Here is a 9,846-nt window from a genome sequence, read left to right on the forward strand (position 1 = left end):
CCCCCCTCTCTCTCTCTCTCTCTCTCTCTCTCTCTCGATTCCTTTTTGTTTTGAATAACTGAGGTCAGTGAAATTAAAAGCAAGCTGAGCCTAATAACCCAAGTGAGAGTTTGACTAATAAAATCTTGAATGAATTAGGTGCAAAGCATTCATTGCTTGAGTTTGTTTCCTGTTCCAAATGGCGCTTTGGTCATTATTATCCTTATTTTTGTTTATTGAATGCAGAGGTTTCTAATGCAAATCAGACTCTTGAACATCCAGAAAACATGGAACAATGAAGCCAGACCAATTCTTGTGTTCCATGGGTTTGGTGTATTATATCAGAATATGGTGATGCCTGCTTATTTCCTCTTACTATTTTTTTTGGTCCTCTCCACCGCATCTCAGGTCTGAGACTCTTGCTATGATTCAGTAGCCAAAGAATACTGTCCAGACTCTGCTGATAGAGGCTCCTGGATGAAAATTTGTCATCTGTATATGTCAGTAGAGATAAACCTCTTGGCTCCTCCGTGTGTAAGGGTCCAAGAAAAAGAGATCTTACATACTTGGCTGGGAAAATTCCAAATAAAGCCTCACTGTGTTTTAGAAAACAGACCTTTCCTTAGCCTTTCCCCCAAAATCAATTTCACTGGTGCTTATGGAAATTTTAATGACAGTTATTCTTGACAAGAAGCCATTGCTTCCGAAATCACTGGGCTCTGTTTTGATTTTTGACTTTAATTTTTTTCCAGCATTATTTCTTTTATATTCTATTTTTTATTTGATAATTTGGTTCCAGACAACTCATACCATATTTCCTTACAGAACCATGGGAACTAATAATTTGTTTTTGAAATTTATTATCACCAAATTACCTGCTTTCTTTTCTTACTTGGGTAGGTTCCAGGAATTCTGAAATGCAGTCTTATTTTCAGAGAGGCCAACCTGAAATCAGTTGAAATTCACAGAAGAAAAACAAACAAAACTGTATTTGGCTATTGATTCCTGCTAACCACAGTTGAACATCACTTGGCTTATCCTTATTGCTTTACTAATGCCAGTCCATTCTACAGGTAGTCAGTTTTAAAATTAATAGTACCATTAAAAATCTTTGAATGTGTAGAGTGCACTTTTTCTAAAGAGTTGAAGAGTCCTAGAAAGAGAGATCCACAGGTAAGATTTTCCAGATGTTATAGGTAGATACACAAAATAAGAGAATAATAAAGCAACTTGCTGAATGTAGACAACAAATAAGCTGGGGGATTGGATGGCTGCCCTCCTTGTATTTTCAAGATTATTTGTTCATACAAACTATTCAAATCAAAGGAAAGTGAAGGGCTAATGCAGCAGATTCTGAGTCCTGCCTTTGCACAGAAGAGCTAACAATTCATGAAAGCATCTTCTAATCTGATAGTCATTTTTCACATTATCTCAGAACTGATATTTTCAGGTAAGTCATGATTTTTTCAGCTAAGTTACCAATAATTTGCCTTGTAACTTCTTTTCTAGGGGAAAAAAAGACAGTGACTACTTTTTAAAAAATGAAGCAGAACATTATATTTTCTGCTGGTTATTTTCAGGGCTCATTATAGCTTTCCATATCACTGGAAAGACAGTGTAAAATCGTGAATAATGAAGTCACAGATAAATCTGTAACTTCATTTTAGGTAATAATTTAAGCTTTCTTTTCTCCAGTTAATGAAGAGCAAAACTGGATGATTTAAGGGTCACTTCTTATACCCAATCAGTTGTGTGGTTAGGGGAAAATAAATCATCAGTATAGATTCTTCTATATTCTTTTGATCATTTCCTACTTTAAAAGTTATTTCAAAGACATTTCTCAAATGTGATAGCTCCATAAGCTCATTGTTGATGACATAAACATTGATTATAACAAAAACTCTTACATTTATGTACATATAATTGTGGACTGCCATGCAGATTCATGGCAAAAACAATCCCATTTTATTTTCCATTCATTCAGCCACATCAATATCGCCTGGTTTACTCCCAAGTGGCACATTTTACAAGAGACATTCACAAGTTGGCATGTATACAGGATAGTTGACAAGAGAGTGAGTCTGGATACTATAATTGATAAGAGATGCTGGAGAGAACTGGGCAGCTTTTCTTGGAGAAAGTTCTCAGGGTGAAGATTTTGAAGTATTACATGTGGAAAAGAAATTTTCAAGTATTACATGTGGAAAAGAAAATATGTTTACCATTCATTTAATGCTTCCAATGCATTGTCATCAATATTTCCATAGTTGAATCTTTAAATGACCACATGAGGACTATAGGATAACTATTATTAGCTTAATTTTATAGATAAATAATTTTTTTTTGGTGAGAAAGTCATCTGATTTAGTCATAATTATGGTGCCAAAGGATAGGAAGAACTTGAAATGTATTCTCAGCCTTGAGTTCTTCTAGAGAGAAAAAAGGGAGGTGGGTGAAATTCATGATAGGAAAGGAATTCTCATAATTCTCAGAATTCAACAACTAAGATTTCCTGGCACAATGATGATTTGGAGATTTTGATCTGAGTCCCTGAAGTGGTCAAGAAAAGGTCTCATAGTAATCTAAAGAGATTTTTATAGCATTATTACAAATGTTAGACTGAATGATCCAGGATTCATTTTAATTTGAAAACATCTTTGATTTTACTATTGGCCTTTCGAATACTGTTGAAGAATTTGTAATTTTATTGAATGATCTCCGTGGTATGTTAAATAAAAAAGGTCACAATTGTGATCTAAGTATAGTTATGGCCTATAGATGATTATAGGTGGCCTTTTGCCCTTCATTTGATATATCAGTAGTTCCATAGTTTGCAATAAAAAATCAAAAAGTAAGGTTATAGTTCTTTCTTTGCTATATGGAAATATGAGATTTCCACATGACTAGAATGTAAAAGACTGACATCACATTTCTAGTGTTTGAAGCTTCACATTCTTGATCTTGTCTATACCTACCCATTTATTTTATTTCCAATGTAGGTTGAATGACATCCTAATTCTACATTTCCCTCTGGTTATCTCTTTATTCATCTAAATAGCTTTCTTTTAACCTACCTACTTGTTGACATATCTATAAATGCTGATTTAGTCCTTTTACTACCTTCCTCAGATTATTTTAGCAGTTAAATTTAAAACTGTTAAAGTGATTTTGATATGTATAGTTTTGAATCCTTTGATTTATTGGCTATTAAATTTTATTAAAGATAAAAGTCTTTACATTGTAGAAAGCCAAATTCTTCTGTTGGCTAATGTTCTGTATTTACAAAAGAGTGTCCACATGAAATCTTTTTTACTATTCACTGATATATGTGAATCTGTATTCTTACCATCCATAAATTTCGATTGTTTGTTTGTATAAAACAGCATTTATCTCTCTTGTGTCACAAAATTCCTACCCAAAAAGTGTAAGAATGATTTATAAAAGTTTTATAGAAAAAAAATATAGCCTTTACTGTGTTGCAAAAAGACCTTCTTGGCCAGAGAGTACCATCTGTCATGTTTGTGTTACCCCAGTGGAGCAGAGAGCATAACCCACAGATGAGCTTGGGAAATTAATAGGAAAGGGGATGACCACATATTCATCTCAAGCCCCATCTTTTCCCTTAAGACCCAGGGAGCAGGTGGTCATGAGTGTTTTTCATTCATTAGCCAATGCTTATTAGATGTCAGTAAGGCCTCTGTACTGTACTCTTAGTTCTGAGTTGTGGTTGGGAAGAGGTGAAGAGGGTGCGATAGGAGTAGAGGGAAGACATAGCCTCCTTTGACCTAAATGTGTTTATGACTTAGTGTAAGCACTGAATATATGAGATAGGTCAAATAAGATTTGGAATGACAAATGTGGTTGAAGGGATGGCCAGGATGGTCCCATTGCGGTGCTTGTCACCCCACAGCTCTTTCCCAGGCCTTACAGCTAAGGAAGCAGACCTACATAGTTGCATAGATGGGTGTAGATGTACTGTAGATGTATGGTATTCATCTGCCCCTATGGCTACAGACACCAGGCTAGGAGAGCACACAGGACTCAAAGACAGTCAATTTGCTCCCTGCAGAGATGACAGTCAGTTGACTATTGATCAGATTTCTTCTTTTGTAGATCTTAAACCAGTGTTTTGTCTCTCATTTGTTGTTTCTTTCATCTTTCTATTTACATATCTACTATCATTATCTACATCTATCTATCATAATCTATTATGTATCTTTGTATGTCTATCTATCTATCTATCCATTCATCCACCTATCATCCTAATCTATCTATAGTTGGCAGTTGGTAGAAATATTTATGGTCCTAGTTGGAGTAGGCATCTATGAAGTTCTAATGTATAAAAGCAAGATAATGATAAAATCCATTTGTTTATTCTTTCTTAAATTCCATGCAATTTGCCTTTATTCTCTTTTTTTCTGTGTGTACTCACATACCAAATCTTCCAATGTTTGAGGTAAGTTGTTTGAATTTCTCCTCTTATAGGAGACGACATGAAGAAAAGATCCCAGCAGAATATTTTAGAAATAATCTATAATATGGAAACTTATTAGGAAGAGGTTTAGATGATGACTGAGGTTCTAATGATGGGCATTATTGCACTTTAATCTGGTACATGTACTCTGATGTCAACACTAAATCGCTTGCTGTTTGGGTATCTTTGCTTTTCTTCTTGAGATATTTTATATGTATATATATATACATATGTGTATATATATATATGTATATATATATATATATATATACATATATATATACACACACACACACACAGAGACACACACACACATATATATANTTATATGTATATATATATACATATGTGTATATATATATATGTATATATATATATATATATATATATATATATATATACACACACACACACACAGAGACACACACACACATATATATATTTATATATATAAATTAAACATATCTTCAAAGTAGAGTTCTAGAAAGATTAAATTAAATTTTGCTTTAAAGAGATTACATAATGCCTCATCTGAAAGAAATACTTAATAAGATACAGGATCCAAGCTCAATAGAGCAGGCATTTCATATGCAGTAGGTCACAGAGGATGCTGAAATTCACTAATCAGTAGTTGAATGAGAAGGGGAACTTCTATGATGTTAAAGATTAGTTAAATATCTTAAATTATAAATTAATTTATAAAAATTAGTGAATTATTAATTTATCAATGGAAATATGACTTCCTTTTGTGGATGGTAAGCTAACAACGAATATAATTCTAAAAAGGGGGTTTCAATTTTTTTTCCAATAGAAATATTGTTTGAATTTAGTGTTTAATAGTGGTTAATTATATTATTGTTCAAATTTTTCTTTTTCTTGTCCTTAGGACCCATCCCTCAGAGAGGATTATGCTGCCATCCCTCTCTGTATCTCTGAAGGATTGGTTTCACAACCCCCTGTGGGTACCAAAATCTACATATGTGTTCAAGTTTCTTTATATAAAATGGCATAGTATTTGCACATTATCTATGGCAAATCCTACCATATACTTGAAATTAACACTGGATTACTTTTAATACTGAATAAAAGATAAATGATATGTAAATAATTGTTATATTCTATTATTTAGAGAATTGTGACAAGAAAAATGTAGATATTCAGTACACATGCAATTTCAAAAAGTAATTTCAATCAGTGGTTGATTGACTCTGTAGGTGCAGAATTCACAGGTACAAAGGGATAACTGTATCTGCCTACTCCCCTGACTGATGTTGACAATTTGTCTTACTCTAGCTATTAGAGTAAATCCAAAAGTTATATGTGTGCTTCCAAAACACAGCTTTAAGAGCCCTCTCGTGGTTGACCACATTCCCTCTTTTCTCTCCTCCAGGAGACTAGCATTGTCCTTGGGTCTCTGTATGAGAATGGCAAGAAACTGACCCACAGTCACCTGAGACAAACATGATGAGAGTGAGTGGTAAACCCTAGTTGTCATAGGCCACTGAGAGTTTTGTAATTTCTTGACTGCACTGCAACATTATCTAAACTGACCAGTAGGATACATTTCTGTGATCAGTTTTCAGAGACTAGAACTCATTTGTACAGATAAAATTCTGCATGTTTGTTAATAGAAAAATGATCTCTTGTTTTAATTACACTGGATACAATACTATTGTACATGCTGTGAATGAAATTCTCATTCAAAAACAAACAAACAGTCTCTTTTCATGTTAATTCCATTTTCTTTCTGGATATTATTATGCACCCAGGAATTACTTGGTGACTGTTGCTAAAGCTCATTTATCAAAAGCTGGTCTCAGAGGACACTGGGTTGATAAGGAAAGGTGTGGGGAGTGAAAGAAGCCCGTTGCAGACTGAATAAACCATCCTATGATCCCTCTTGGTATGTTCTGCTTCATTCCCTCATTTAGATAAATTCTTCAAATAGACATATGCCCCCCTAGGAAGTATAATAACAAAAGGAGGTATTGTAGTTCCTGGCCTCAGTGGCTTACCAACCTTCTTCCATAAGCCAATTTGCACACAAATATGAAATGTGTATCATCTGATTTTGTTTAATAATTAGCTGTAATATATAAGAAAAGTGTTGGGCAGTGGCACACACAGTGTGTTTATGCCTCCATGTTTTTCCACGTGTACTTCCTTCCTTCCTTATGATGTAGTATTTCTCCTTGAGAATTCATACAATTCCCTCTAGAGTTAGCTGAACACCACCTCTCCATGTCTGGTCAGGCATTCCCTTCTTTCTTTAGTCCTCTCTAGAGAAAGCTTCTATTATTCTGTTATTCTTAGTGAACATCATCTGTTTGCCTCCACTTGTTTGTCAGCTCCCTGGAAAACAAGATTGTTGTCACCATGGGAGACAGACTAGCTGTACAATTAAAACAGAGGATCCCAGGGTCACATAGCACAGGTTCAATTCCTAACTTCATTTTCCTCTGTTAGAAGGAAGGAAGGAAGGAAGGAAGGAAGGAAGGAGAAAAAAAAGGAAAAAGAGGAGACATCAACAAACCTTCTGACTGATGTTTGAACAGGCCTTTTTGAATGACACCACTATGCTATTTAGCATAAATTTGGTAGTAGATGTGAAAATAGTATTTGTTGAATGATTTAAAGGCTGGTGGTGGGGTTGTGTAAGAAACACTACTCTCCATCTTCTAACGTATTCTATACAATACATGTCATCTAACTGTCATGGAACATCCACTGATGCATCTCAAAGCAGTTTCTGGAGAAGCGAGGAGAATTTAAATGCTCTGGAGAGATAATATTCCACGTTTTTGCTTTAAAATAATATAAAGTACTAATTTTTAATTAATTTTTGTTAACAAGGGCAACACACATTATTTACCAAGTTAGCCAGGTCACCCATTTCTAGCTCAGAGCCAGAGTTCAAATAAAACAATCCTCACTGCAGCTTCTGGTCTCCCCCACACACATTCCTGCCGTCTGGAGGAACCCGAAGCAAACGTTCCTGATATATTTGGAAGGGAACAAAAGTTAGTACAGAACAGCATTTGACCTCTGTCTTGTATTAATGTGAATCTTAGGCTGCCCTGCACGAACTTCCGAAAGCGACATATCTCCCTGTGGGATCAGTGACAGGGGGACAGCTGGCCAGCCTCAGAGTGAGCGTGGCCCCATAAGGACTGCAAAGCTGTCCTATTAGAAAAGCAAGGGTAAGGGGCTCCACCCCAGCTGGTGCTTTTGTAGGTACTTTCTCATCAAGAGTTGTTACAAAGCCAGGGTCACAGAGTCACCAATCCATGGGGATTTGGTAACAATAAGACTATGTCCTGCTAGTCTCATGATTTCAAAAATTCATGAATATTAAAGAAATGCATGTGGCTCACTATAAAAAATATCGATTAAACTTCTTTACCCAAGTGTCAGCATATTAGGAGTTAATAAAGTGAATTAAATTGATAGGTAACATTGATCTATAACTCAGGCAGCAGATTGAGACCTTGGGCCAGTAAAGAAATCAAAAAAGGTAGAAGTACCCTGTACACTTGTGAATAGCTCTAAAGTTCAGAGTTTATTCTTTTCTTGATAAAATCAAGAAGGTTCTTATTATTGAAAAATTCAATAATAAACTCAAGTTTATTTTCATTTATGTATATTTGCATGTCTGTATTGGCAATCATCCTTAGAGAATACAAGATAAAGTCACGCTTAAAGTCCTGAAGTTTTCAATTAAATCATATAAACCTGAACACCTTGATCCCTGTATTCTGAATGGTTGCACCATTTTACATCTTTTTTGACCAGAAGAAAACATGCTAAATACTTTCCAAGCCCCAGCTCATTTCCATGCTACTTTCTTATATATTTCAGGCATTAATGGGTTTCCGCACTCTGAGCTTGTGGTTTATATGTATTCAGTTGGCACTTTGTTATGTTCTATCTTTGGCAACATTTCATTTAAAGATATTTGCTTTTGCATACACTGATGTTAATGTTCAACTCTCTCTGCCTTAATGCAGTATACCATGAGCTTTAGAAGGCCATGATTTCGTGTGCCAGGTAAAACCTCTAAGACACAAATTAATAAGTGTTCCCCAATTATTAAAATATACTTGCTACCCTGGCATGTTGAGTACCTTTGTAACAAAATACCACAAACTGGGGGGCTTAAAGCAACAAAATTTTATTTGTTCACAGTTTGGGAAGTCAGGAATCCAAAATCCATGTGTTGGCAAGGCCATTCTTCCTCTGAAGTCTTAGGGGAATCATTCCTTGCCTCTTCCTGCCATCTTGTTGCGGCTGCCAATCCTTGGTATTCCCTGGGTGGCTGCTGTAGCACTTCAATCTCTGTCTCTTGTGGTCACATGACATTCTGCTCTCCGTGTGTTTCTGTCTTCTCTTTTTTTTTTAAGGTCACCAGACACATTAGATTAGAGTCCACTCTAATGACATCTTAACTTGTTTACATCTGCAAAAACTCTTTTTCCAAATAAGTTCACAGAAACCAGTTCATAGTAACCCTTAACACCCAGTAACTTCTGTTCTGTCACCATATCTTCCTAGCCCTTCCCAAGACCTTTTCCCATAAGCTTCCATAGCTCACTCTTATTGGATCCTCTACCTTCATCTTTGAGCTATGAAGAAACCCCAAATCTGTTAGAAACACCACATCCATTAGCTGTTTCTCTAATGTCTGGGAGACACAAAAAAAATTAGCATAAAAATGTTGACTCCATCAATAGAGCTATATATTTAGGCAGGAATGATGGAAAGCAGGTAATAGTGAAGAGCAAATTTCTGACTGACACTGGATGTCACAGTCTAAAGGCACAGTCCTAGTGATGATAATAAAGAGCCACTGACAATATATTGTTTTTAGTGAGAAAGATTTTTCTTCTAAACCTGTTGTGATGTTGAGATTATTGCATTTTAAGGAAGTGTCAGAGATTTGCTATCTCTTGGTTTGTCAATTCTGTGTAGATGATAATATGTTTCCCTAATATCTTAGGAGTTTAGTTTAGTTTGTAGTATATATCTCCAGTTTCAGAAACATTCAAACAGACAGCTGGAGATGCTCCACCAGCACATTTGACTTTGAAATTCAGCAGGCGTCTTCATTGTCATAATCCTTAAGTCAAATGCCCAGCAGGGTGTTTTGTTAGCAAAATTCATTTTAAATCTTGAATTCATCAGTGGGAAAAACAGAATCAATTTTTAATTTTGTTCCCTGATAGTTACCTAGACTTGATGTCCAGTAAAACTTTATGCTTCTAGGAGAATTATTTCATAATAAATGCCTCACTGTATCTTCACCAGAATAGGGATAAATTAGGAGAATGATATATAACATCTTTTTAAGGATCTATTGAGCTCTCTGCTTTCAGTGGGTGAGCTCATTTAAACCT

Source organism: Marmota marmota, unplaced genomic scaffold (genome assembly GCF_001458135.2).
Source record: "Marmota marmota marmota unplaced genomic scaffold, marMar, whole genome shotgun sequence".
Taxonomy (NCBI): Eukaryota; Metazoa; Chordata; class Mammalia; order Rodentia; family Sciuridae; genus Marmota; species Marmota marmota.